We start from the raw sequence: 27525 nt of genomic DNA, 5'->3' as shown, positions 1-27525 counted from the left end.
AAAAACCAATCTAAGTGTTGCATGGATTGACTACAAGAAAGCCTTCGATTCATTGCCTCACACATGGATACTAAAATGTTTAGAAACAACTGGTGTCAGCAAAAACATTCAGATATTTATTAAAAAAGCAATGAGCATGTGGAGTACACAGTTAACAATCAATGGCGAGGCACTTGGACAGGTTAGCATTAGAAGAGGCATTTTCCAAGGGGACTCACTATCCCCTCTATTGTTTGTAATCGCCATGACTGCACTTTCACAAATACTAAACAAAACAGGCCTCGGATACCAAACATCTAAAACATCCAGTAAAATCAACCATCTGCTGTACATGGACGATCTGAAGTTGTATGGAAAGTCCCAGTCAGAAATCGAATCACTGCTAAACACTGTCCGTATATTCAGTAGCGATATGGCAATGGAGTTTGGACTAGACAAGTGTGCTGCATTAATAATGAAAAGAGGAAAAATCACAAAAACAGAAGGAATAGAACTGCCCAATGGAAGCAAGATCAAGAACCTGGAAGAGAAAGAACATTACAAATACTTGGGCATTCTCCAGGATGATAACATCGCACACACTGAAGTTAAAGGAAAAATTGGAAGTGAATACATCAGGAGAGTTAGAAAAATCCTCAAGTCCAAACTCAATGGCGGGAACACCATACAAGCCATAAACACCTGGGCTATACCTGTTATCAGATACACTGCAGGAATAATAGACTGGACCCAGGCAGAGCTAGAGACGCTAGATCGTAAGACCAGGAAAACCATGACCATCAATCATGCTCTGCACCCCCGCAGTGATGTAGATAGGCTCTACCTCCCTCGCAGCTCAGGTGGAAGAGGAATGCTTCAAGTCCATCAAAGAGTAGAGGAGGAGAAAAGAGGCCTTGAAGAATATATCAAGGACAGTGAAGAAGATGCACTTCAAATGGTCAAGAACGAGAAACTATTCAACACCAATGAAACAAAGCAGGCCTACAAGAAAGAACAAGTCAAGAACCGAGCAGAAAAATGGAGAAATAAGCCCCTGCATGGTCAATATTTGCACAATATAAGTGGGAAATCAGACATCACCAAGACCTGGCAATGGCTGAAGAATGGCAACTTGAAGAAAGAAACAGAGGGTTTAATACTGGCTGCACAAGAACAGGAACTAAGAACAAATGCAATAAGAGCAAAAGTAGAAAAATCCACAACAAACAGCAAGTGCCGCCTTTGTAAAGAAGCAGATGAAACAGTGGACCACCTGATCAGCTGTTGTAAGAAGATCGCACAGACTGACTACAAACAAAGGCATGACAAGGTAGCAGGGATGATACACTGGAACATCTGCAAAAAATACAAGCTACCTGTAGCCAAGAATTGGTGGGACCATAACATTGAAAAAGTTGAAGAAAATGAAGATGTAAAAATATTATGGAACTTCCAACTACAAACAGACAAACATCTGCCACACAATACACCAGATATCACTGTAGTCATGAAGAAAGAAAAACAAGTGAAAATAATCGACATAGCAATACCAGGGGATAGCAGAATAGAAGAAAAAGAAATAGAAAAAATCACCAAATACAAAGATATACAAATTGAAATTGAAAGGCTGTGGCAGAAAAAGACCACAATAATCCCAGTGGTCATTGGCGCCCTGGGTGCAGTTCCAAAAGACCTTGAAGAGCACCTCAACACCATAGGGGCTACAGAAATCACCATCAGCCAACTACAAAAAGCAGCTTTACTGGGAACAGCCTATATTTTGCGACAATATCTATAATAACCAACAGTATTGATGGTAAAATTCAGCCATCCCAGGTCCTTGGGAAGGACTCGATGTCTAGATAAAACAAACCAGTCAATAACACCTGTCTGACTGTGTAAACAAGAAATAATAATATCAGCTTTTGTAAAAAGATTGCACAGACTGACTACAAACAAAGGCATGATAAGGTAGCAGGGATGATACACTGGAACATCTGCAAAAAATACAAGCTACCTGACAAAAATTGGTGAGACCATAAAATTGAAAAAGTTGAAGAAAACGAAGATGCAAAAATATTATGGGACTTCTGACTACAAACAGACAAACATCTGCCACACAATACACCAGATATAACTGTAGTCGAGAAGAAAGAAAAACAAGTCAAAAAAATAAACATAGCAATACCAGGGGATAGCAGAATAGAAGAAAAAGAAATAGAAAAAATCACAAAATACAAAGATCTACATATTGAAATTGAAAGGCCTGTGGCAGAAGAAAACCAAAATAATCCCAGTGGTAATTGGCGCCCTAGGTGCAATTCCAAAACAACTTGAAGAGCACCTCAGCACCATAGGGGCCACAGAAATCACGACCAGCCAATTACAAAAAGCATCTTTACTGGGAACAGCCTGTATTCTGCAACGATATCTATAACAACAGCCACAACATGGACAATAAAATTCAGCCATCCCAGGTCCTTGGGAAGGACTCAATGTCTGGATAAAACAAACCAGTCAATAACACCTGTCTGACTGTGTAAACAACAATAATAATAAACAACTGCATTTATCGGTCACCCATAACAATTGTTCTCTAGGCAGTCCACAAACAAAAAACACTTTGGGGAAACATACAGTTAAAAGAGTTGTATTGGGACGACAAGTCCCTTAATCCTCTTCCACCATGACCAATAGACAGGGATTATGGGAGTTGTAGGAAAACATCTGCAGGAGGGCCAAAGTTGAACAACCCTGCTCTATATCAGGGATTTTCAACGTTGCGTCCCCAGATGTTATTGAACTTCAACCCCATAATCCCCAGCCCCAGTGGCTTTTGGTTGGGGATTATGGGAGTTGAAGTCCAATAACATCTGGAGACCCAAGATTGAGAATCCCTGCTCTATATCCTCTCTCATGCCCAGTAAGTAAAGTACAGGTCAGGGGAGTAGAGAGGGCAGAGGAAGAAGGAGGGGCAAAAAGTTAAAAGCACATTAAAAAGTTAAAAGCACATTTTTAAAAAAAGCTACAAGAAAATTAAAAAAACAAAACAAAACAAAAAAATTCCACTAGTCTTGGTAGCTGAAATACTTTGGATTTGGCCTTGGTTATTTTTGTCTGGGCGTATTTTGAATGCTGCTTTAAAAAAATAGACTAATTCATTAAAAAAAAAAAAGATGGAGTGCTTTCAATACAGATTACAAACATCGCCTCAGTCTTTCCTTTATAACAAACCTGATTATGCATATTTTCACATAATCTCCTTCTTTCCACAAGAAAGGTGGCATGTTGAGGATACCTTTTCTATCCATTTTTGCCCCTTGCTATGAAATTGTCATGCATAAATGTAAAGGAAATGCTAGACCCAGCTCCTAAAGAAAATGTTTTTAATTGGGCATTTCATATTCATTAGTCTATAACACTGTGATATTATTTTGACATAAACTCCTAGAAGTGATTGTCTAATGAGACACAGAAAAATAACAATGAATCTGGGTATAAATCAAGCCAGGGACAACATTAATTTTCAATTTCTAATTAAAGATGACATTGAAACCTCAGGACATGGAACATATGGAAAGAAATGCGTTTCTCTGCAATGAGTAAACCAGAACTACATGAAGGGGAGAAAAATACAAAGCTTTCCAAGATTTTTTTAAAAAATAAAATCCTAGCTGCTTCTGCTTCTGATATGCCAGTAGAGGGAATCTTAAATGATTTTAATGGAAGCCTGAGTGATTTTGCAGCATCTTCCACCAACCACTGAGTAAGATGTGAGACAACTCAAGCTGTTCGCAACAACTGGGAATTTATTGGAAGTCACCCACGACGCAATTGTTTTTACCTTTGGAGATGACAAGGCAGATGGCATGAATATATTTAAACACAGGGACGACGCTGATGTGACACTTCAGTTGCGTTATTAAAACTAACAGCTTATTCCGAGAAAGGACTGGACTAAAACTTGTTTGAGAAAAGACCACAAATCAATAAAATATAGGCTCCTCAAGTCTCCCTACTAAGCTTGGCACTACAATTTCAAAGGGCTGGGGCTGGGGCTGTAGCTTGGTGCTAGAGCATTTACGTTGCATGCAGAAGGTCCCAGGATGCATCTCAGCATCTTCAGGATAGACTGGGAAAGACCCCATTGGAGACCCGCTGCCAGCCAGTAAAGGCAATACTGCACTAGATGGACCAATGGTCAGACTTGGTATAAGGCAGCTTTCTATGTTCCTATGAACATCAAAGTGAATTTCAGTGTTCTGGCTAAGGAGAAACATCTGAGAATTTTCAAGGGAAGCCCATAGGGATGTGCAGGAAATTTGCACAATCAATTCAAATTCAAGTAGAATTTGAATCAATTTAAATTTGAAACCATTGAATAGAGTGAAGATTGGGTCGAATCAATTTGAATTTGCCCAAATTCAATTCAAATTTGGGCAAATTTGACCTAATTCGATTTGGCTTTGGGCAAATTTGAATCGATCCGAACAAATCTCCACTCTACTCAATTGTTTCTAATTTGATTTGTGTGAATTCCATGCACATCCCTAGAAGCCAAATGGATTTCTCTAGGACAAGTCTAGTGGAATTTCTCAGGACATTTCTGCACATCCCTATGAGTCCCTACAGACTCAGTTTAAGCTTTTGGGCACATTCAATTTGGATTCTAGCTACAGTTCAATCCCTTTCCTTCTCTTTGAATGCCTGCAAAGATTTGAACATTTGCAAAGTTCAAACTATTTCAGGAGTTTTCATGGAGGACAGTTCTATCAATGGCTACTAGTTTGATGGCTGCAGGCCACCTCCAGCATCAGAGGCAAGATGCTTCTAAATACTAGGGTTGTGCATTTTGTGTTTTTTTCTGTTTTGTTCTTGGCCCGAATCCGAAACACCCCAATTTTGTTCTTTGTTCAAAAACATCCAATCCGAAACACCCCAATTTTGTTCTTTGTTTGAAATTACAGAATCTGAATCAGAAACATTTTGGATTTTAAAAAATGCCCCCAGGGAAAAACTAGTGGGTGGGGGTGGTAGTTCCCAATGGGTGGAAACTAGCACCCAAATTTCAGAGGAATTGGGCAAAGGGCTGATCTTTGGTGAATTTTTGAAGTATAGTATTTTTCCCATAGGGAATAATGGAGGTTTCAACAAAAGTATAGCTTCATGTTGGGGGGAAAGGGGTGGCCCAGAGCAGAGTAGGGTGGGTGGTAGTGCCCAGTGGGGGCAAAGAAACTGCCAGAATTATTTCAATGGAATTGGGCAGAGGGCTGATTTCTAAAGATTTAATGGAGTTTACACATCTTTCAAGTTCTTCCCCATAGGGAATGATGGAGGTTTCAGCAGCCCCATAACTGCACTTGTGGGGCACTGGGGTGGCCCAGAGTGAGTGGTGGTGTAGAGCACATAGGGTGCCAACAACCCTCATGGGTTGCTAACCCATGGGGTACTGGGTTCTGTTGTTTCTGAGATGTTTTGAGTGTAGATTCAGATTCTCTGGTAGCATGTGAGAGTGGATTCATGGCTTCTCATTGAAAGTCTCATATGCTACCAGAGAATCTACACTCAGAACACCACAGAAACAACAGAACTCAGCAACCCATGGGTTAGCAACCCATGGGGGTGGTTGGCACCCTATGTGCACTACACCACCACTCACTCCCTGCCACCCCAGTGCCCCCCCAGGTGGAGTTATGGGTCTTCTGAAACCTCCATTGTTCCGGGGGGGGGGGACTTTAAAGAAGCATAAACTTCAACAATTTCTAAGAAATCAGCCCTTTGCCCTATTCCTTTGGAATCTGGGTTGTGGCAGGCACCCCTTGGGGCACTGCCACCCAACCCACTGTTTTGCCACTCAGGTCCCCTTTCTGCCCCGAATCTGCCCCAAAGACATGTCAACTTCAGAAATTCTTTAAAAATCAGCCCTTTTCCCAATTCCTTTGGAATCTGGGTGGCAGCAGGCACCCATTGGGGCACTACCACCTGAACCACTCTTCTGCCCCCAAAGCCCCCTTTCTGCCCCGAATCCACTCCAAATAACATCAACATCACACATCAATAACAGCAGAGCTTTGGGGAAAATCAGGCAGATTTCCAAAGGTCATGCACAACCACATCCCTCCCACCCAAAATTCAATTGATCTACACACAACAGTGTGAAACAACAACAGTGAAATGCACACTGCCCCACTGGCCAATGAGGGTAAAATTTACCCTTAAATTTGCTTAAAAGGAATAAGGAGGCAATTGCCAGCAGATCAGCCCATGCTTTTGCTGGCCAATCTGCAGGCTGGAAGGGCTGGAAATTCAAACAGATGTCAAAACTCAAAATGGAGACTGAAGGAGAAAGACTTTTTGCGATTGCAAAATGGAGTTCCAGAACAGCCGAAACAACAAAACGTTTTGTATCCAAAACAGGGACGTTTTGTTTTGGCTACAAAATTTTCTGTTTTGAGCAGTGGGTGTTTTGTTTTGGCTACAAAACAGCCGAAATGGCCTGTTTTGTGCACAGAACGTTTTGTATCTGAAACGAAATGCACATCCCTACTAAATACTAGTTGCAGGGAAGAAATAGCAGGGGAGAGGGCATACCTTCATCTCTTTCATATGGGCTCCCCAGAGGCATCTGGTGGGCCACTGTGTGAAGCTGGATGCTGGACTAGATTGGCCATGAGCCTGATCCAGCAGGTGAGCTCTTCTGTTCTTATGAGTTCAGTCTGAATGCCTCCAAAGGCTCAAAGGTGCTCACAAAGTGCTTCCGCTACCACTGCCTCCCCCTTCACCAGAAGGCAAAGATTGCTCTTTTCCACCAGGAAGGGGGAAGTTTGCAGAGGCAACAACAGGCTCTTAAGAGCATGCTGGCGTATTCTTTCCTGCCACGTTGTGGGACTGAGATGGCCAGTCCAAGAATTCCTGATGGTAAAATGATGCAAATTGTGTCATTTTGACCTGAGACAGCTCTTTCCTTGGAGGAAATGGTGCATACTGTGTTATTCTTCTGTGGATTCTGGGACTGGTAGTCCCAGTCCAACCTCCCAGAAGGAAGGAATGCTCGGGCAGTGTAGTGTTGCCCACTTCCCCTTCCCCAGCAGAAAAGGTAAGTTTTTGACTTCTAGGGAAGGGGGACATGGTGGTAGGAAAAATCGGAAGCAGGGGCAGAGATGTAATTGAGCTATAATTGGGTGTAGGTTCTGTAATTCAAAGAACCCATACCCTGCCTGCTTAGCCTTTGGGGCTACCCACCTTGCTTCCTCTCCCTTGCCTCCCCTCCCTTTCCAGGCAGTGAAGGCAGGAAAATATCATTTAACCGGTGGGAAACTTAGCCATTGCCAGTATCCAAAAGGCTGTGTGGGACGGTGGAGCCTGACCTGGCATTCTTTGGAGAGGCTGCCCCTCCCCTCCCTACTGCTCAGTTGGTCTCTGTGCTTGAGTGGAGATTATTAAGGTAGGGTGCCTCCATCCCATGCAGCATACCACCAGCAGTTAAGCTTGCCAGTCATTGAGTAATATGTTCCTGTCCTCACTGCTGCCCCCTTTTGGAGAGAGGGAGTATGCCATTGCCACCAGGGTAGGGAGCACACCACCAACATAGACCGCCTATGCCCTTGCTATGCCACTGATCTGAGGTGACCTCAAGCCTGCTCAGTCAAAGAAGATTTGCAAGCAGACTTGAGCCTGGCTTGAATCTCCTCACAGGCATTCAAATGAGGGTGTTCCATATCTCAAACACCCCGTTCAAATGCTCACAGCATCACATACAGAACCTTCACTACATCCCACATAATTCAAATCCTTCCTTTCAATGGAGAAGATTCACACATTTAGTTGCAAACCATTAGATGATGTGTTATTGACTGGGACAGGTGTAAGTAAATGCCACTGCAGCTTAGGATTCTGGGAGTTGTAGTCAATAACATCTGGTCATCTCTGTTAGAGGGAACACTGAATCGAACCCCTGTACTTGGTGAGAACCAAGAGTTTGAATCCATTCTGAATCCATGTTAGAGGAAATAATCTCTTCTTAGATTATAAATGACAAGGTCATAACTATCTTCAACAGACCCCTTTTGTTATGCCTTTCTGAAAAGGGTCTTAATGACGTGGCATCCTAGATAAATTATCAGTAAGTCTCTTCTCACATTTCTGGGGTAAAGTTTTCAACAATCCCAGGGTCATCTTTATGTAATCGGATGGGTGAATAAGCATCTGCAAACGAATTTAATGTGTGTCATTTTCAGCCTGAGTGAAATCAATCTCGCTGGAGTCCCCTTGGCCAGTTTGAGTGAGATTATTCTCTAAATCCCAGCCCTGCTTCTCTCTAACAGGCTTAAAGGAATAAGAAGGGTTTTTTTCTTTCTTTCTCAAATTAAGGAGAAAAAAATGTGGTGAAAAGAGGCAGTGATTGCCCCGGAATTGATAATAGCAACAGTATGATGGTGTCAGGTGTTATTGTAAGCTGACAGGTTTCTCCAAATATTCTGGTTAAAGCTTTGAAGATTTCATAAGAAAAAGTCACTTCAATGATGTGGGGTTGTGTGTGTGTGTGTGTGTGTGTGTGTGTGTGTGTGTGTGTGTGTGTTAAAGTTACCAGATGGAATCCAGATGAAGTCTCTAGGAGCACATCAGCATGTTAATGTAATTACAGATATATGGGCATTTGCAGGGAAAGTGTCAGAAGTATTAGAAATCACAGGGAGAAAGTGAGAAGAGACAACATTAACATTTCACTCCACTTCTCTACATTACAAAACTGACAAAACGAGAAGAGAGAGACATGACTACATACACGGATAAAAATGCGCTGACATCATTTGTTCACAGCAAGTCCAGTGCTAAGACAGACACCGTTGAATAAACACTGGAGAGAAATATGCAAACATCCTTCTGGAACTTGCTTTTATGGAAATATTTGACTATCAGGTTCCATGGAGTGAATGTAGAGTGAAACCCTGTAACTTCTACTTCTCTCTCCGAATTTCTTTTTTCTGGAGAGAGATCTTTTCAAAAGCAAGGTTCATCTTTAGAGATACCACAAAGTGAAGATCACAGGTGATCAAATGATGTTGAATGAAGCTTTTAAAAGGTGTAAAGTGGATATGAATGCATTCTAGGATCATGCATCACTCACCTTCCCCCCAGATGATTGCCAAGATGGTGGGGATACTGTGTGTGATCCGCGTTTAGAGAGCCGAATACAGTGCATTGGGAGATCCCCCCAGGAGACACGTGCTCTAGTGAGCGGCTGGGCTGGAAGCAGCCTGAACTCACACAAGAGCAGCAAGCCTGGGTTAAGGGAGCACTCACTCCCTTAGCCTTGGCTAACTGCCAGGCTAAAAAATCAGGCTAGGTGGCACTACCTCTCCAGGATCAGGCCCGATCTCAGCTGTTCAAACACATGATCTAACCCAGCTGGGCTTCCCTAGTCTGGGTTAGGCTGCGTGTGAGAACAGCCTCTGGATCTCTCAACAAAGCACCAAGCACATTATCAATTATCAGGTTTGGTGGCCAATCGGTGGTTCAGTAGAGACTGAAGGAGGGATTCAAACAGTCTGAGAGGAGCTCAGGCTGAAGGACGAGTTGCTTAGACTGAAGATCCAGGAAGGGCCAGCAGTTATATGAAGCCAGATGGGACCAGAGCTGCCAGATATTTGGGTCTGACCCAAACTTCAGGATTTAAGCCTCCTTGGGATCTCAAGGGAAAGGAATTATATCTCAGGTAAGCTGTTACGTGAAATTCCAACCAGTCCCTTTCCCTACCTTTTCCTCTTTTATTTCCTTCTCGTTCGGTTTATTTCTCTCTCGTGCACAGAAAGGAAAAGACTGAGACCTAGATAACAAAAAAAGGCATTGTAGCAGCTGTGAAAACGTTGTAAAGACATGCGAGTATTGCTGAACCCCCCCTTCTTCTGCTCTTGTTTGTTGTCTCAGAACTAACTCTCCCTATCAGCTGAAAGGAATGGAGCACCTTCACCCTCATGGCATTCCTACGGTGCAACATAAAAGGACCCTCCCCTATGGCATCACCTCCTGTGGATCCACTTCTGCAGAAATATCCTCTTCCCTGGAAGTGGCCTTGTGGTCACTCAAGGTGTCATGGCCCTCCTGAGCCATTCTGTTTGCTGACAGTATCGTCTCTCTCTCCTCCTGAGCTCTGTGTCATCTCCTTAGTGACTGCACTGGGGATAGATGACAAATCCTCAGAGATAACAAATCCTCAGAGCCATCTAGGATCACTGGGGTTTGCTACTGTTAGGGCCTTGGTCGGCCTCCGGGAAAACACCTACGTGGCCTCATAATGCCAAAGATGTCAGTCAAAAAACTCCTAGACTGGACTGTTCCCTGACTCTCCTCTCTTTCCTTCTCATGTTTTTCCACATGAAGAACAGGGCAATGATCTTTTCCTAGGAACATAGGAAAGAACATTGGATGCTGCTATATACCAAGTCAGACCCTTGGTCCATCTAGCTCAGTCTTGTCTGCACAGACTGGCAATGGCTTCTCCATGGTTGTAGGAAGGAGTCCTATCTACTAGGAACCTGCTGCATGCAAACATGCAGGTGCTCTGTCCAGAGCGGCCCATCCCCTATCTTAGAGTGTTCACACATGTAGTCTCCCATTCAAATGCAAACCAGGATGGACTCTGCTTGGCAAAGGCAACAATTCATGCTTGCTACCACTAGAGGTATGGAGGAGAACTGGTCTTGTGGTAGCAAGCATGAATTGTCCCCTTTGCTAAGCAGGCTCCATCCTGGTTTGCATTTGAATGGGAGACACATATGTGAGAATGTATCCCTTTATGTGGATTGGGCTGCTCTGGGAAGAGCAACTGCCTACATGCTGAAGGTTCCAAGTTCCCTCTCTGGCATCTCCTGATAGGGCTGGGAGAGACTCCTGCCTGAAACCTTGGAGAAAGCCTTTGCCTATCTGTACTGAAACCCTACACTCCTCTGTGGACTAATTTTGGGTCCATGCCAGGATAAGCACCTTAGGAGGAGAGCTAGTCTTGTGAAAACAAGCATGACTTATCCCCTTAGCTAAGTAGGGTCTGCCCTGGTTTGCATTTGAATGGGAGACTACATGTGAGAACTGTAAGATGTTCCCCTTAGGGGTTGGGGCCTCTCTAGGAAGAGCACTTGAAGGCACTTGAAGGTTCCAAGCACTTGAAGGTTCCAAGTTGCATCCTGGCATCTCCAAGATAGGGCTGAGAGAGACTCCTGCTTGCAGCCTTGGAGAAGCCGCTGCCAATCTGTGTAGACAGTACTGAGCTAGATGAACCAATGTTCTGACTCAGTAGAAGGCAGCTGCCTATGTTCCAAAGACCAGCTCACCTCCACTAGACAGCAGTGAGAAGAAGAGTGCTCTTTCAAAATATCATGAAGCTCCACTAGACCCTGCCTCCTCCTACACCTTCCTCGAGTTCCCAGACTTCCCCCCCGGGTGATCCTGGATGTGACTTGATTTAGTTCTTGGCTCACTTGATGCCCTAAAAGGCTGGCCACACAGTACACCTTCCAGCCATCAATGTTGTTGTATTGCAGGGAAGAGCAGAGGTGAGGCCAGCAGAGCTTCCAAGTATTGGTGTTCAGGTCTGAGACCTTTGGCACCCGGTGTTGACTCTAAAAACTGATCTAAATTTCCGTTTGAAATTGAACTTGATATATCAAGTGAAACTTAACCTTTTCCCCAATCTCACAGCTTGAAATCTATAATATTGACCTAAACTTATGAACAACAACAAAAAATCTCCAATATGTATTAAGCGGACAATGGCAGTTTGAGGAGCGATGCTAAACACTCAATTCACGCGGTGCAAAATTGATCTGTGTGGAATAATGTATGAGGGCTTTAAAAAAAGAAAAGAAATTGCGGCCATCAATTTGTAAATATTTTCTCCAGCAAGATAAAAAAGCATACAAGGTCATACTCACAGTTCTGTCCCATGAGACCTGATGTACTGAGACATTGATTCATAGGATCTGGCAAGGAATCCTTGTCCAAGAGCAAGATGACAAAACATCTTCCCATGCCAAAGAGCTAATTTTTGTGCCATTACAGCTAGTGTCCACAGTTATCCTGCTGTTGGGATGCATTGCGACCTGGTTGCTTGCGTGGCTCTGTGGAGCCCAGAGGAGGGTGTGGCTTCCCTCCTGTGGAGCTTCTGTTCCCTTCAGGGGATGCCAGGGGAGAGAAGGGTCAAGGCTAGTTGTGTCCTGGTGGGGTTGAGAGGGCAAGACAGGGAGAACTGCAGGGAACAGCTCCAGGGAAACAGGAAGCAAGGTCAGAGAGGGGTGGGGCTTATTTTAAGCCCCACCCACATTTTCTTTAGGCTTTAAGCCCTGTCAACTCTGCACTGGGGCATTTAAAAACAAGGCAGCCTATGATGGTTCCAAGCTCCCTCCCTGGTATCTCTAAGAGAGATTCCTGCCTGCAACCTTGGAGAAGCTGCTGCCAGTCTGTGTAGACAATACTGAGCTAGATGGACCAATGGTCTGACTCAGTATACGGCAGCTTCCTATCTTACTATGTTCCTATGATGAGGGGCTGATGATGATCTCAATGGACAGTGTGGTTCATAGCGAATAAAATGTCATCCTAAATACCCAGAGCCCATGCTGTTTAGGGCTTTATAGGTTATAACCAAGACCAACCAGTGTATATCTTTTAAGATAGGACTGATATGGTCTCTCCGAGATGACCCAGAGACCAACCTGGCTGCCACATTCTGGACCAACTGCAGTTTCCAGATTACATACAAAGGCAACCCCACATAAAGTGCATTGCAGTCGCCCTTGACGTGCAGGATACAGATGGGAAGTTACTGCTGTACCTGCGTTCAACATAATGTGTGAATAACTGTACCTGTGTACAAAACTATACCTGTGTGCACTGCACACAGATTGTATGAGTGGTGAATGTAACATGTTAATAGGGCTAGTGATATTAACCTATGTCATTTATAGAGAGCAAGGGCATTCTAGTGTTCTCTTCTAGGTGAAAGGCAGACACTTTCTTAGATATCTCACATTCCTCAAGAGGAATGCTGGCTTGCTGCTTCCACAGCTCTCACCAGCCTGTCAGCACTCCTGGTGATGAGAGTGGAGGCTCCGTGTGAATGTCACTGTGCATCATTCCCAACGGGAGTATGGTACTTCACTGATTATGCACAACACTGTTCACATGGAGCTTTCCCTGACAGTCTAGTGAGTGGTGAAACCTCATCCCCCTTGGATGTGCAGCTCACTTCACAGTAGCTTTGTTCTCACAACCACAGATTCCTGGGTGGGAGGGGTTAATCGGGAATCTGTGGTCATCTGGAGCACCAGGAGTCCTCCTCACCCAGCAGTTCTGAACCTGGATAGCCCAGATTCATTACCCAGGTTAAAAATGAGGTAGGACAAGAAGAGAGCTCTCCTATCTTTTCCTTTTGGTTATCTGCACTGCCAGAGGGGTTTTAACTGTTCCCAGGGAGACAGCGGCCACATCTATCATAGAGTTCTGTGGCTTGCAGGGTCAGGCAAAGCAGAGCTGCTGCTATACTGGAGGCTGCCCCTCTGCTGCTACCACAATGTATTGTGGGGTATGTGGAGGCCCCAGCTCCCATTTTCAGCAATGGAGAACCCTGCTGCAGTGTTCTTGTGGGTGCATGAGCTGCAGAGCCCCTAACGAGACTCTAGTCATCTGAGAGGCACTAGATAAGAGTGTGCCTTCCTTCCAGCCCACCCCTGTATGGTAATGAGAATACGCCAATATGTAAGCCACAGCCTTTTATTGCACCCCCTTTCCAGTTTTACCCCTCTGTCCCATGTCAGCAAAGCAATTGAGGAGGAGAATGTGGACAAAAAGGCAGACATACAGAACTGTATGCATGTGGGACATTATTATGGAAGATCATAACAAGAAATCAATGACTCTTTTGATGATAGAGGGGTGATAGGAATAACAAAAAATGGTTATGGGAAGAAAGTTTCCTAAATGAAATCTATGGATAATATAGTATATTGAGATTATTTATTTGGAGACTCAGCTCAATGGATGAATAGATACCGCAGAACATTTTCCTTCCTTTTATGCACTACGGAAACAGAGGGACTATATTTTCCCCCCTTTATTATCCAGTATCCTGGTCTTTTATTGTTATCTATCCCACCAGCTGTTAGTTGCACGCTTCAGAAAGAGTGACACATTGTCGATAGCAGCAATGTAAAGTTTTCCTATCTGCAGACCACTTAGTAATCGGTATTGACAAATGAAACCCACGGGCTCCCACAGTGATTTCTTACCGTTGGAAAAAGATCAGTCATATTTAGAGGTGCCACAGAATTTTGCCTAAAGCAAAACTCATTGCAAATGTGGAGCTTTCTCTTTAGGCAAGCCTTCCAAGGAATGTTGAAGGAAGCGAAAAGTTCTTTTAAAATGAGTGAAATTCCTCAAGCAAGTTTTACAGATCCCTATCGATCAAGAAGGGATAATGACCTGTGTATTTATAGAGAGATAACGGAAGGAACCACTGCCATTTTCTTTACAGTGGCTTATTTATTTATTTATTTATTTCTATTTCTATACCACCCTTCCAAAAATGGCTAAGGATGGTTTACAGAGAGAAATAATAAATAAATAAGATGAATCCCTGTCCCCAGAGAGCTCACAATCTAAAAAGAAACATAAGATAGACACCAGCAACAGTCACTGGAGGTACTGTGCTAGGGGTGGATAGGGCCAGTTATTCTCTCCCTGCTAAAGAAAGAGAATCGCTATGTTAAAAGGTGCCTCTTTGCCAAGTTATCAGTGGTTGCCATTTTCTTTACAGTTGTTTCTTTACAGTGGTTACATCACTCTCAGGCCTTTAGTCCCATCCAGATGTCACTTGACCAATTCCCCCCTTGCTTACCCAGTGGCAAACCAGGCACTACCATTGCTCCTGGTGGTAGGAAAAGGAGAATGAAGTGGAAGACAAAAAGCCCTTTCTGACAATCCCTGAGAAGGGTTTGGTGGGTGCGAGGGGAGGAAGGTTCACTAACCTTCCCTTCCCCAAATATGATCCATTAAGGGACCTGGGTGCACAGATGTGTTGTCCCAGCCCCCAGAAATCCCATGATGCAACATGTGAGTACACGTTGCATTCTGGGTATCCCCCTGGTGATGGGTGGGAGCCCTGCAGTCTCCCACCCCCAGCAAGCCCACCCCCAGCAGACAATCAAAAATGGGCTAAAGGCATGCTCGCTCCCTTAACCTGGTTTAAGAGGCTGGCCTCATTGGTGGGTTTGCCACCAAAGCGCCTCCAGGATTTGGCACGATCCCAGTGGTTCTTACAATCAGCCAAGACTGAGCTTGGCTTCCTTAGCCCAGTTTTGGCTGATCATAAGAACAGCCTCAAAGTGTGAAGTAAGTCAAGTGGTGGGCTAGAGGAGAGATAGCAGGAAGGTTCTCTCACACGTCAACTCTACGTGAGTTCAAATGTATCTTTTGAATCAAAACCTAGGAGGAGGGGATTTTACTCTCCTGCCATGCCACTTTCCCTATGACATTCCTCCATATTGCTCTTTGTACCCAGATTGCTATTGAAGAAGCTGTTTGCAGCAAATGGCATGGGGTCAAGGCCATGGGGGCAACCTCTGCCCTCCAATAGCACAATACCACCCAGTGTCGATCAGGTCCCCTACAGCTGCTTTTGCTTCCAAAAAAGATGCAAAGAATCTTAAGCATGTCAATGATCTGTTTAAAATCATGTTTGACCCTAAAGCTTTCAAATATGAATTTGAATTTTGTCTATATACTGATCTATTTCCAGTCAATTAATCTTCACACATAAACATATTTCCTCCACATATGAAAGGAAGGAAGGAAGGAAGGAAGGAAGGAAGGAAGGAAGGAAGGATTTCAATTATCTTTTAACTTGATTTTGTTACATAAGGGGTTGTAGCCCTTGCAATCTGCAGGACTTAGCTCCTAAGCAGAAGAGGATGTGGCCATTACTTAATTATTCCATTTGACAAAGTCAGTCCTTGCTGTAATTCACACATGAATAGCATCAATTTGCATGTAAATAGAAACTCTACATGCTTCTGTGGAGCTAAAAAGCTGCATTTCAAAGTTTCAAGGTGGAATTAGGCACTGGGTCCATCACTACTTGATGGCTCAACCTTGAGAAGAGACTTGCCTGCTAAAATCATGGTGGTGGGGAGAAATACTCTTCTCTATCTTTTCTGGTAGTATTACTTATTGAATTAGCATCTCAGTACTCTAAAAATGCATCAAGGTTAGGGGTGTTGATGAAGTTACAAATAATCTGGTCTTTCCCCCCAAAGTGGAATGGATGAATTAGGAATCCCCCAGAGCTCTTCTTGTTGTTTGAATTTCCAAATGAAATGCATTTTAGGGTTCCACCCAAAGAGAAACATCTGAGAATGTTCAAGGGAAATAAGATGGATTTCTATAAGGCAAGATAAATTTCTCCACATCCCTAGTTTAAAGAAGCACCATTCTTCCCCCGCCCCCGCAAATTGGTAGAAACTCTACATACCCTAACCACCACTCCTTGGGTTGGTTCAGAAGTCACGCCAAACATCATTTTGTGGCAGGTTCCGCATGACATCTCTGGGCTCTGGGAACATGTGCTTCTCCCTCCCATCCTCATGCATGTGTCAACTTCCTATTTCAGCTTAGGTTAACCTACTTGCTTCAAATAATCTGAGCTATGTAACTAGTTCAAACAGATCTTGGCTTATTTGAATAAGGTTAGAATAAACCCATATTGGTGTGCAGACAACACAACCAATCTCAGCTTATTTTAACCTAGATAGGAAGCAGATGCTCACATGGGGATTACAGGGGGAGTGCAAATACCTGAGGCTCAGGGATGCCAGGAACATTGGAACATAGGAAGCTGCCATATACTGAGTCAGACCATTGGTCTATCTAGATCAGTATTGTCTACCCAAACTGGCAGTGGCTTCTCCAAGATTGCAGGCAGGAATCTCTCTCAGCCCTGTCTTGGAGATGCTGCCAGGGAGGGAACCTAAAACCTTCTGCTCTTTCCAGAGAGGCTCCATCTTACAGTGCTCAGAGGTTTTCTCCCATTCAAATGCAACCAGGGCAGACCCTGCTTAGCTAATGGGACAAGTCATATATGCTACTGCAAGACCAGCTCTCCTCTCCACGAGGAGTCTGGCACTAACTGAGGTCCTGTGTGCCATCTGAACCAGCCCTTTCTCTGGCCACTCTCCAAACATTATCTCATGTTTCACCTCAGCAGATAAGCACAGACTCTAGGAACATCAGCTGACCATCAATGCCCATTAAAACAAGCACATCCACTCACAAGCTTTACAGGTGTCCAGAGAGATGGTCATCTCTTAGCCTGACACAACATGATAAAATGCCCACAACGTTGCATATAACAAATGAAACCATAAATCATAAAACCAAATAAAGTTCACTAAACATAGTGGCCATCAATAATGCAGCTATAAAACCAGCAGCATCAATAAAGAACAGCAGGATTAAGAGACAGCAAGATCTGTCATTCCCCAAAGCCCAGCAGGACATCTGGGTATTCACAAGTCCCCTTAGAGTCATTGCCAATGTTACTTTGTATATTTAATTGCTCGCATGGATGGGCTATTCATGTGAGCATTGCAATGGCAAAGGAAGGAATTCATAGCTGTTTATAGATCAGCTTCTGTGATTAGGGAGTAGTGAAAATCCTCACACACTGAAGCTGATTCATGACCTTCCAGGCAGTCACTCCTGTGAAATGACACAGCCCATGTGGGATAGCAGTTCATTTCCCCCATACTGCAGAAAAGCAGAAATGCAATTCAGAGGGTCTCTGGAATGTCACTATGTGCAGAATGCCCCCCACCCTGAGAAATTCTGCCTCTCTTTTTGAAACTCATTTGGTCTCCTTTGGGAATTTTCAGGTTTTTCACTTTGGGAGGAACCCTGATATTCTCCTCCGGTTTCATTTTTGTGTGACATTTTGTTGGCAAACACACCCTGTAAAGTAAAGGTAAAGTGTGCCGTCTAGTCGGTGTCGACGCCTGGCGACCACAGAGCCCTGCGGTTGTCTTTGGTAGAATACAGGAGGGGTTTACCGTTGCCTCCTCCCACGCAGTATGAGCTGATGCCTTTCAGCATCTTCCTATATCATTGCTGCCCAATATAGGTGTTTCCCCTAGTCTGGGAAACATACCAGAGGGGATTCAAATCAGTAACCTCTGGCATGCTAATCAAGTCATTTACCCGCTGTGCCATTACAGGCAGAATTTCCTACCTCTTGAGAAAGTGGGAAGTACAAAAAAAGCCTTGAGGGTAGTGAAATAAGGCAAGGAGGTACTTTTGAAAAGCAGTGGTTTTATTCTGGCTCAGGGCGTGAGCCAATGTCCCTACTCTACCCAGCATTGTGTGGTTATTGCTGGTGTTCCCTTGTGTTTCTTTTTATAATGTTGCCACTTGCCAGATAATATCTTGGGAACAGCAGATTTGCCCTACCTAGCCTACCTAGCCTACCTACCTGTATCATGAGGCTGGGTGTTTTGCCAATTAGTTGAAGGGTCTGGGTAGGTGGAGCTAGTAAGCCATTCGAGATCATGCTAACCCAGAACCTCACTCAGTCTTGGAGGAGCATCCCTTCTCCCCACTCAAGAGCACAATGTGGGTTTTTTGCTGGTTGTCCTTTTGGAGGCCGTGTAAGAAGTGTCTTGCCCTCCATGAAATTGGCCAAAATAGGGATTCTTGTTTGCCTATATTTAAGAGGAGAGGAGAGCTGGTCTTGTGGTAGTAAGCATGACTTGTCCCCTTAGCTAAGCAGGGTCCACTCTGGTTGCATATGAATGGGATACTTGATGTGTGAGCAGTGTAAGATCTTCCCTGCAGGGGATGGAGCGTATCTGGGAAGAGCAGAAGGTTCCAAGTTCCCTCCCTGGCAGCATCTCCAAGATAGGGCTGGGAGAGATTCCTGCCTGCAACCTTGGAGAAGCCACAGCCAGCAGTATTGTAGGCAATACTGAGCTAGATGGACCTATGGTCTGATTCGGTATATTGCAGCTTCCTATGTTCCTATGTTCCAAGCTTCCCAAGTCATAATGGCAAATACAGTGTGAGTCTGTGAACACCTAAATCACCTTAATGGTGAGCACTTTAAGGTTCCAGGTTCCGTCCCTGGCAGCTCCAGGAATTGCTGGGAAAAGAACCAGTCTGAAACCCCGGAGAGCTGCGGCCAGTGGGGACATACTGAGACCATCCTCACAACATGAGCTGCTTGGGTAGAAGAGGGTGTATCCAAGCAGCCTGTGTTGTCTGGGCTGCTGGGAGGCCTTCTGGCCCACCTGCTGCAGACTGAAGTAGCCCAGATCCCCTACCCAGGCAAAACGATGTGAGGTTGGAGGGGAAAGGAGTCCATCTGACCTCATGTTTTGAGCATCTGCAGCACCACGGCTCGGGAAGCAGCTGCCGGGAGTGGTGGCCATAGAGCTCTGTGGGAAGTGCAGCATGGGAGAGGAGCATTGCTGCTCTACAACAAGCTGCCTCTCCGCTGCTCACACAGTGCGTTGTGGGATGCAGGAGGACTTCCTCCTCCCGATCCCACTTCAGGAGTCTGCCACCAAGCCTGCCATGTGGACATGTGAGCAGTGGAGCCCCAAACAGGCTCCAGACATCTGCAGGAAGGTAGTTAGGATCCTGCGTTCTCCCCCCCCCCCCCGGGTTTGGTCGTGTGAACTACCTCATTGACTAATATCGCATATGCAGAAGAATATTTCATGCATGCAAGGGGGAGATATTATTTTCATCTCTCCCTCTTTCCCTCTGACACCTCTTGTGCCCCCACCCCCCATATATTCCATCAGAAGGAAGGGGAACTCTGCAAAAATTATCCCCTCTTGCAGGTGCAAAACATTCTTCCATTCACATGACATTAGCCATTGCATGAGCCAGTCAGTAGACGAAACTCAGTTAGATGGACCAAGTTTCTGAAGGAGTATATGAGGAAGCTTCACATGCTCATGCTTTTTGGGATTTTTAGCCTATTTTCCAGTTGGCTTATGAGATCACCTGGCATTGTATGTGTGTGTCCATGTGTCCTTCCGTATGTGTGTCCCTCCCTATCAACTTCTCATTGCCTGGACCAATATGAACCAAATCGGGTACAGTTGTAGGGACACATAGGGACACCTCAATGGCATAGTTTGTGATTATGCCATCCACCCTGATCCAAGATGGTAGACATGTAAACTTTTGAGGTGCAAGTGGGCTAATTTGTAAACCGCTCAACCAATTTGAACCAAATTTGGTACAGCTGTAGAGACAGATAGGTACACCACAACAGCATAGTTTGTGATGATGTTAACCACCCAATCCAAGATGGTGGTCACGTGAACATCTGAGGTGCAAGCTGGCTAATTTGTGGACTGTCTAACACATTTGAACCAAATTGGGTAGAGTTGCAGTGAGTGACACACAGGTACCCCTCAATTGCATAGTTTGTGATGATGTCATCCACACCAATTCAAGATGGCGCACGCATAAACCTTGGAGGTGCAAGTGGGCTAACTTGTGGACAGTCTAACCGATTTGAACCAAATTTGCTTCAGCTCTATGGGCACATAGAGATCCCCCAATGGTGTAGTTTGTGATGATGTCATCCACCCCAATCCAAGATGGTGGACATGTGAACTTTTGAGGTGCATGTGCACTAACTTGAGGACTGTAACTGATTTGAACCAAATTTGATACAGTTGTCGTGAGGGACACACAGGGACACTTCAGTGGTGTAGTTTGTAATGATGTAATCCAAGATGGTGGATGCATGAATGCAAGAGATCTAACTTGTGGACCTCAATTTGAACTAAATTTAGTTCAGTTGTAGAGACAGCGAAAGGAAAGTAGGCTGACTAGTTCTTACTAGAACAACTTGTGATTGCAGCAGCCTTTTTTGGAGTCACCAGACAGCCCAAATTGTGATGGCCTCACATATATATAAGCTCCATAAGGAGGTACCAGTTCATGCAGTCAGTGCCTCTGTGCTATCCCTGCAATGGCAGCTCCAGGGGGAGCATGGGTGGGCAACACACACACACACACACACACACACACACACACACATTTTTGTTTCAGAAATCTAATATGTGGGACCCAGCTCACCCACCCATAAGTGCACTTTGCCCCTTCTATGCCCCCCCAGCTCCATTTCTTTTTCTGGTGCCACCACAGTATCCCTACCAGGTTTCAAGCCAGGTAGTAGCTCCGGGTGCTCCTATAAATGAATGTGTAGAAATATGTAGCTCTGCAGAAATGAACCAGATTGTAGAGGCTTTTTTGTTTTGTTTTCTTCTGACATGTTTTGGAAGAAGAGAATTTAAAAATAAGTGAGCCAGGTCATGTTTGAGGGGGGCAGAAAAACCCTCTGTTTCTAATTCCTTGTCAGTAATTTAAAAAGGAAAGGGAAAGGAGCAGTTGATAAATGTGACCCTCCAATGACTGGGGGAATTAAGCACGACGTTTATGGATATTTTTTTCCACCAACTCCTTGAAGAGTCTTTTACTGGCCTCAAAAGACAGATTTAAAAAGAGCACCTTATTGTTCTCTGGTTTTATCTCCTGTTCTTTTCCAAAGCAACATAGTTCCATCTGTTGCATTTAGAATTTAAACTGTCCCTGAAATCTAGTAAATTAAAATCCTTCCTTCTAGATCTGTCACAGTACCTATAAAACTCTGACTTTACATGCTTTCTGGACTTGAACATTCTGTTTTATTTCAGTTCACCTAATCCACTAAGGCCTACTTTTCATTTCATCTGCTACCAAAAGTATAAACTTTAAGACAATCTAAACACACAACTATGCAGTGCTGCAGAAAATTTCATGTAATGAGGATGTGGTGATAGCCACTAGCTGGGGTGGTTTTAAAAGGGGCTTAGACAAATTCATGGAAGACAGGTCTATCAGTGGCTACTAGTCTGGTGGCTATAGGTCACTTCCAGCCTCAAAGGCAAGATGCCTCTTAATACCAGTTGCAGGGGAGCAACAGCAGAAGAGAGGGCATCGCCTCACCTTTTGCCTGTGGGCTTCTGTGATGGAATGCACATATAGGAGCTGGAGAGTGAGTGTGTGAGAGTGTGTGTTGCCATAGTAACCAGGCACAAAATGTTCAGAGTGGGAGGGATTTTTAAAAGGAGGACTTTTAGTCAGGAGAAGTCAGTTGGGGGTGGAGTTGGAAGTAGTTGGATCTGAGGATTAGGAGTGAGAGGTTGGACAGAGCATAGCAGAGAGATTGTTTTATGTGATCTGAACAAGAGAGCTTGTTCAGGGGTTTGTATGAGACTTGAGTGGTGAATGTGTGGAGACTGTGGAACCAGAAGTACACTGAGGCAGTGCTCTAGAAGAGGGGGATTGTTAAGTCAGGGAAAGAAACCTTGAATATGAAAGGTACCCAGAAGTGAAACCTCCTAGTGAGAGAAAGGAAGGTCTGAGTTGATTCACCAAGTCTGCAAACCAAGTTTTATTATTTTATTAACTGTCCCAGTTATATCACCTCCCTAAATGTTACATTTTATCAAGAAGGAAAAACCACTCAGAGTTAAGCAGCTGACATACTTAGCAACTTTGTAGAGAAGTTTATGTGCCCAGCCTTGCAGAGATCTTTATTCCAATCAGTTCTGAACAATAAACCTATTCTTTTTGTGTGTGTTCTACACCTCAGATTTTAATTCATTTGTACACTGCACATATAAGCCTATCCTGCACTCACAAAACTACAAGGTGTTGAGTACCGAGAACAGAGTAATAAGTAATCATATAGTGGCAGAGAGAGAAAGTAAAAACAGAATAAATTCCCAGAAACTGGAGAATAAGTTATTATAAAACAATATAAAAACAAATCACCTCCATGGACTTAAGATGGGCATCAGGGTGGGTTCCTGACAGCTTCTCAGAGGCATCTGGTGGGTCATTATGTGATAAAGGTTGCTAGTCTAGATAGGCCTTTGACTTGATCAAGCAGGGCTGTTCTTATGTTCTTATGAGGGACCTGGCTCACATAATTTTTTTAATCTAGGTTTAATATGGGTTACCAACGTCAGTATGATTCTGTGAACCCAGGCCAAAGTGGTGTATTTCCTGAAATAAATCTGAGATCCTGTCTTCATGTCAGTTCACACAATCATGTTAATGTGGGTAATCCACTTTAAACCTAGATTTTAGGGATGTGAAAACCGGTCCGAGAACGAACCAGTTCAAAGTCGAACTCGTTTGGTTCGAAGGCTCAGAGTCAAGCCAAACTACTCCCCTGGCCCATTAGCGGGGTTCACAATTAAAAATTTTAAAAACTTACCCCAGCCAGGGGGCTTCTCGAGGCCGGGGGGGGGTTCCGTGCAGGTTCCCCCTCCCCCGCTGGCCTCTCTTCCTTCAAAAACCAGCCCATTCAGCTGTTATTTGGCCTATTTGGGCCTTCCCCCAGCACGGTGGCAATTTTGGAGGCTGCTGCACCTGTGCAATGGGCCTGGGTCATGCCCAAGCCACACAGAGGCCCTTTGCGCAGGTGCCGCACCCTCCCAAATGGCCCCTGTGCCAGAGGAATGGCCAAATGGGCTGGTTTGGGAGGGAAAGGTGGCCGGTGGGTGAGGGCAAACCTCCATGGACCACCACCACCACCTTGGAGAACGTCCCACCCTGGAGGGGATAGGTTTAAAACAACATAAGAAAATTTACATTTGTGCCCCCCCGGACTGGACTGGGTGGGTGGGGGTTTGAGGGGGTGCTGGACTGAACTGGCTCATTCTGTTTCGGGTCCGGTCTGGACTCGAACTGAACCGGACCAGCAATTTCTGTGCACACCGCTACTAGATTCAAACCTAGATTGTGAGAACCAGGCCAATGAAAAATTGATCTGAGTTGGATCTATTCAGACTGATTTTTGTTAGTTATGAAACAAACACAATCCATTCAGAAGGAGATGTAAATGGGGCTCCATTTTGGAATGAATTTGCCCCAGTCAGAACAGGACAAAAATGAATGGTGCTTGAACGAAATCTAATTCTGAATATTACTGAAAGAGCAATACACTTGTGGTGGGATGAGTATAAAAAACAATGGGTGAATTAAATGTTCCAAGTTCCCTCCCTGGCTTCTCCAAGATAGGGCTGAGAGAGATTCCTGCCTGCAGCCTTGGAGAAACCACTGCCAGTTTGTGAAGACAATACTGAGCTAGATGGACCCATGGACTGACTCAGTATATGGCAGCTTCCTATGTTCCATATGTTCCCTTCATTTTCATCACATCTCTTTGCCTTGCCCAGTTTTTAGATTTATGTCAGGTAAAGGGAAAGCAACATTAACAATACCGTTGCATCACTGTGATGGAAAATTAGTGCTAAAGATCCCATCTGCAATTTGACACAGAAGCTATGGTTTCTTAGAATGCATCCATTTCTGCAGTCCAGTGAAAGCCAGAAAATAGATCCAATTTAATTTAGTCTCTTTCTTTTTGCTCCATGTGCCCATGAAAGCATTGGCTGTTTCACTTGCAGGGAGTGGAGGGGCGGGCTGCATCTTAGTCTTTGCTTTGAGACATCTATAGTTTCATTGCCACCATCCCATTTCTGCAACTGCCCTTTGATCCAGTGTATTAACAATTTTTAAAAAGCTGAATTGTGTCTGGTTTGACAGGCTGCCCTTCACTATAGAGTGATCACAGCCAATTCCACTTGGAAAGAAAAGAAACTGGCACTCTCTTCTCACCCTTTTTGCATATATAGCCACTGTGAAAAGAAGGGAGAGCCAATTTCTTGGGTACCTTGGGTACTTAGCCAAAGCTCTGCATTTGCAGAGACCCCACTGTTCCTCTCACAGGCTTCCCAGCTGAACCTAAATCCATGTTATGCATCTTTCCCAAATGGGTCTGCTTTTTCCATCAGAGAGTTGAATACAGCCAACTGCCCAGAGGCGATCTTACCCCTAGACTTTGGGGCCAAATTCCAGGGCCTCCACAGCCCCTGGGGTCCCCCAAATCCTCTTTAGTCTGTCTCAGGTGATGTGGTCGCCCGGCAGAGCATGATGATGCTTAATTTAGTGGGGAGGGCACAGGGGTGTAGCTATAATTGAGCAGATGGGTTCAAAGAACCTGGGACCCCAGCTCCTGAGGGCCCCCCCAGATTGACCCCTCCCTATTTTCTTCATTATCTTCCTCACTCCGAGGAGCTGACAGGGAGAAGGGAGAACATGGGCCCCCTCTTCCCAAGCTATGCCCCTGGAGAGAGAGATTCCTGTCTGCAACCTTGGAGAAGCTACTGCTGGTCTGTGAAGACTCTACTGAGCTAGATAGACCCATGGTCTGACTCAGTATATGGCAGCTTCGTATGTTACTATGGGGTGGGGGCTCCAAAGGCCTCCAGGCTCCAAAATTACCTAGGTGCACATCTGCAACTTCCCAAGCACATCTTGGGTGTGACTTGCTTGCCCCAGTGTCACTTCTAATGAAGCACAAGGCACTGGGGGACCTTGCATTAGTTGAAGACCCAGGTGGGTGTGGTTTGCAGAGCTAGATTACTTTTGTCCACCTGGATGCCACCTGCTTCGCTCCCACCCCTAACCATAGTTTGGTTTTCAGCTGGTTGCTCTTTTGAGGGCTGGGTAGGAATTATTTGGCCTTCATTGAATTGGCTGGTGATGGAGGTCTTCTTTGTCTACATCACACTGTGGTCAATAATTCTTACCTGCAGAATGGGAAGACCAGGGCTGTACTTCCATAATTAAATAAATGACAACTTATTTATGCCAGTTACAAAACAGAAGTCATGATCTTCCATCAGTCCCCTCATCTGAGTTGACCACTTGCATAAGCATTCTGGAGAGGAGCTCTCCAAAAGGGTGGCCAACATGACCCACAGCATAAAGTTGGCAGTTCTGAACTGCCTGCACAGCTACATGCATCTAATACACATGCCCCCAGTGCTGCACAACAGGGCTGTTTTGCTGCTACTTAACGAGGCACTTCACACTAACACGTGCAAAGTGCCTGACAGGGTTCTGTGGGGAAAGCGGGCTTAGCCCGTTCTCCCCACAGATGAGCAGTCACTTGTAGCTGGGTGGCTGGATCCATCACAGAGCCAGCCAGGGCTGCTGGCATCGGGGGCTATGCAGCCCCCAGAAGTTCCAGGATGTACCGCACAAGCACGTATGGCATCTTGGAGAAACCCTCAAGCCCAGGAGGCTGCTTGCAGCCCCCCGGTTGGGGGTCTAATCGTGTGTCACTGCAGACTGCAGTGACACATGAGCACAAAAAACAAGGTTAACAGAGAGATCACTCAGTTAGCCTTATTTAAGGAGAGGGGGATTTATCGTGGCTAGCTGCCGGGAGCCACATGGCTCGCAGAACACGATTGCCCCAATGTGGGCTGGGCTCCCTTAGCCTGCTTTTGGGCGATCATGGGAATAGCCTCAACCACTGTGCAATCACACATTGCAATATGACTTGCACTAGAAATAATTCAAATTGTTGTGCAATGGCACAGCAAGTAGTAGTTGCAGCAGAACAGCCCTGTTGTGCAACCATTCAGGCATGTGTTTTAGGTACTCGCAGAGGTGCACCTAGGTAATTCTCAAGCCTGAACAAAAAATGCCTTTGGAGCTCACCTCCCGCCTGCTGCAAGTTAAGCATCGTCCTCCTACACACACACACTGTGACACCCACAGTATTTTTAACACATGGCTTCTTGAGGGCACAAACAGCAACGGAACTCCCAAGCATGTCAGTATATAAAACACCAACTCGACGGCACACTTTACGTTACTCAACGTTACCCGGAATGTACGTTACCCAAAACTTTGCTGTTAATAGGATGCTGGGCCATTGGAGAGCTGGGGTTCCTGATTATGCTGATCCCTGTTTTCCGCTGAAATGCAGAATGCTGACATCTTGAAGAGCAGCCTGCGAAACAAACTGCTAGACCTGCAAAGCCGGCTCTGCACTGTTCTACTAACATTCTGCCGTTCCCTTCTAAAATTCAGGGCAGGTGAAGGAGTCCTTATTGACGCTTCTGTTGGCAAAGGTGCTACTGAGCTTCAACAATAACAAAATTCCAGCAAGTACATTTGTGCAGCTATTGACACAGCCCTTCAGTGCTTCTCTGGCTTCAGGGTCTCACTTTGTTTTCTTTCAAAACACATCACACTATTGGAGAGCCTGACTCTTTTCACAAAGCAGTGGGTTGCGTCTTTTTAGCAAATGCCGCTAAAGAGGATTATAGAGATGCTTTACACTCTAGACTGTGGCTTTCTTAAACACACACACACACACACACACACACACACACACACACCCCATGATTACCTTGCTTGGAATAAATCGCAATTTCCAACCTTCCTAACAGATTTTAAAGGTCATGGGTGTATCGGAATGTTCCGCTTAATTTTAAGTGCACTCATTACTCTTGCAAGAGAAAGTTTGCCATTTATTCTTCTTCTCCCCCCCCCCCGCCCATAAAAAAAGCAGCTATTTTGACAGCGAAATAAGCATAGCTAAAGATCAGAAAGATTGTAATGTTGCAAGGAGGC

The 27525-nt window shown here is 44.8% G+C and overlaps 1 long non-coding RNA gene across 2 annotated transcripts in view; it reads right to left on the bottom strand.

The window, feature by feature from the left end:
* Positions 1 to 27043, bottom strand: part of LOC128334505 (uncharacterized) — a 121729-nt gene extending 94686 nt beyond the window's left edge. For both annotated transcript variants that reach the window (XR_008311294.1, XR_008311295.1), the window contains exon 1: positions 26789 to 27043. This is a non-coding gene — a long non-coding RNA (uncharacterized LOC128334505). The remainder of the gene's footprint in view (positions 1 to 26788) is intronic.
* Positions 27044 to 27525: the final 482 nt, after the last annotated feature.

The sequence above is a fragment of the Hemicordylus capensis genome, chromosome 9, assembly GCF_027244095.1.
Source record: "Hemicordylus capensis ecotype Gifberg chromosome 9, rHemCap1.1.pri, whole genome shotgun sequence".
NCBI classification, from domain to species: domain Eukaryota; kingdom Metazoa; phylum Chordata; class Lepidosauria; order Squamata; family Cordylidae; genus Hemicordylus; species Hemicordylus capensis.
The sequence above is the reverse complement of the archived record's forward strand: the minus strand, read 5'-3'. Positions and strand labels throughout refer to the sequence as shown.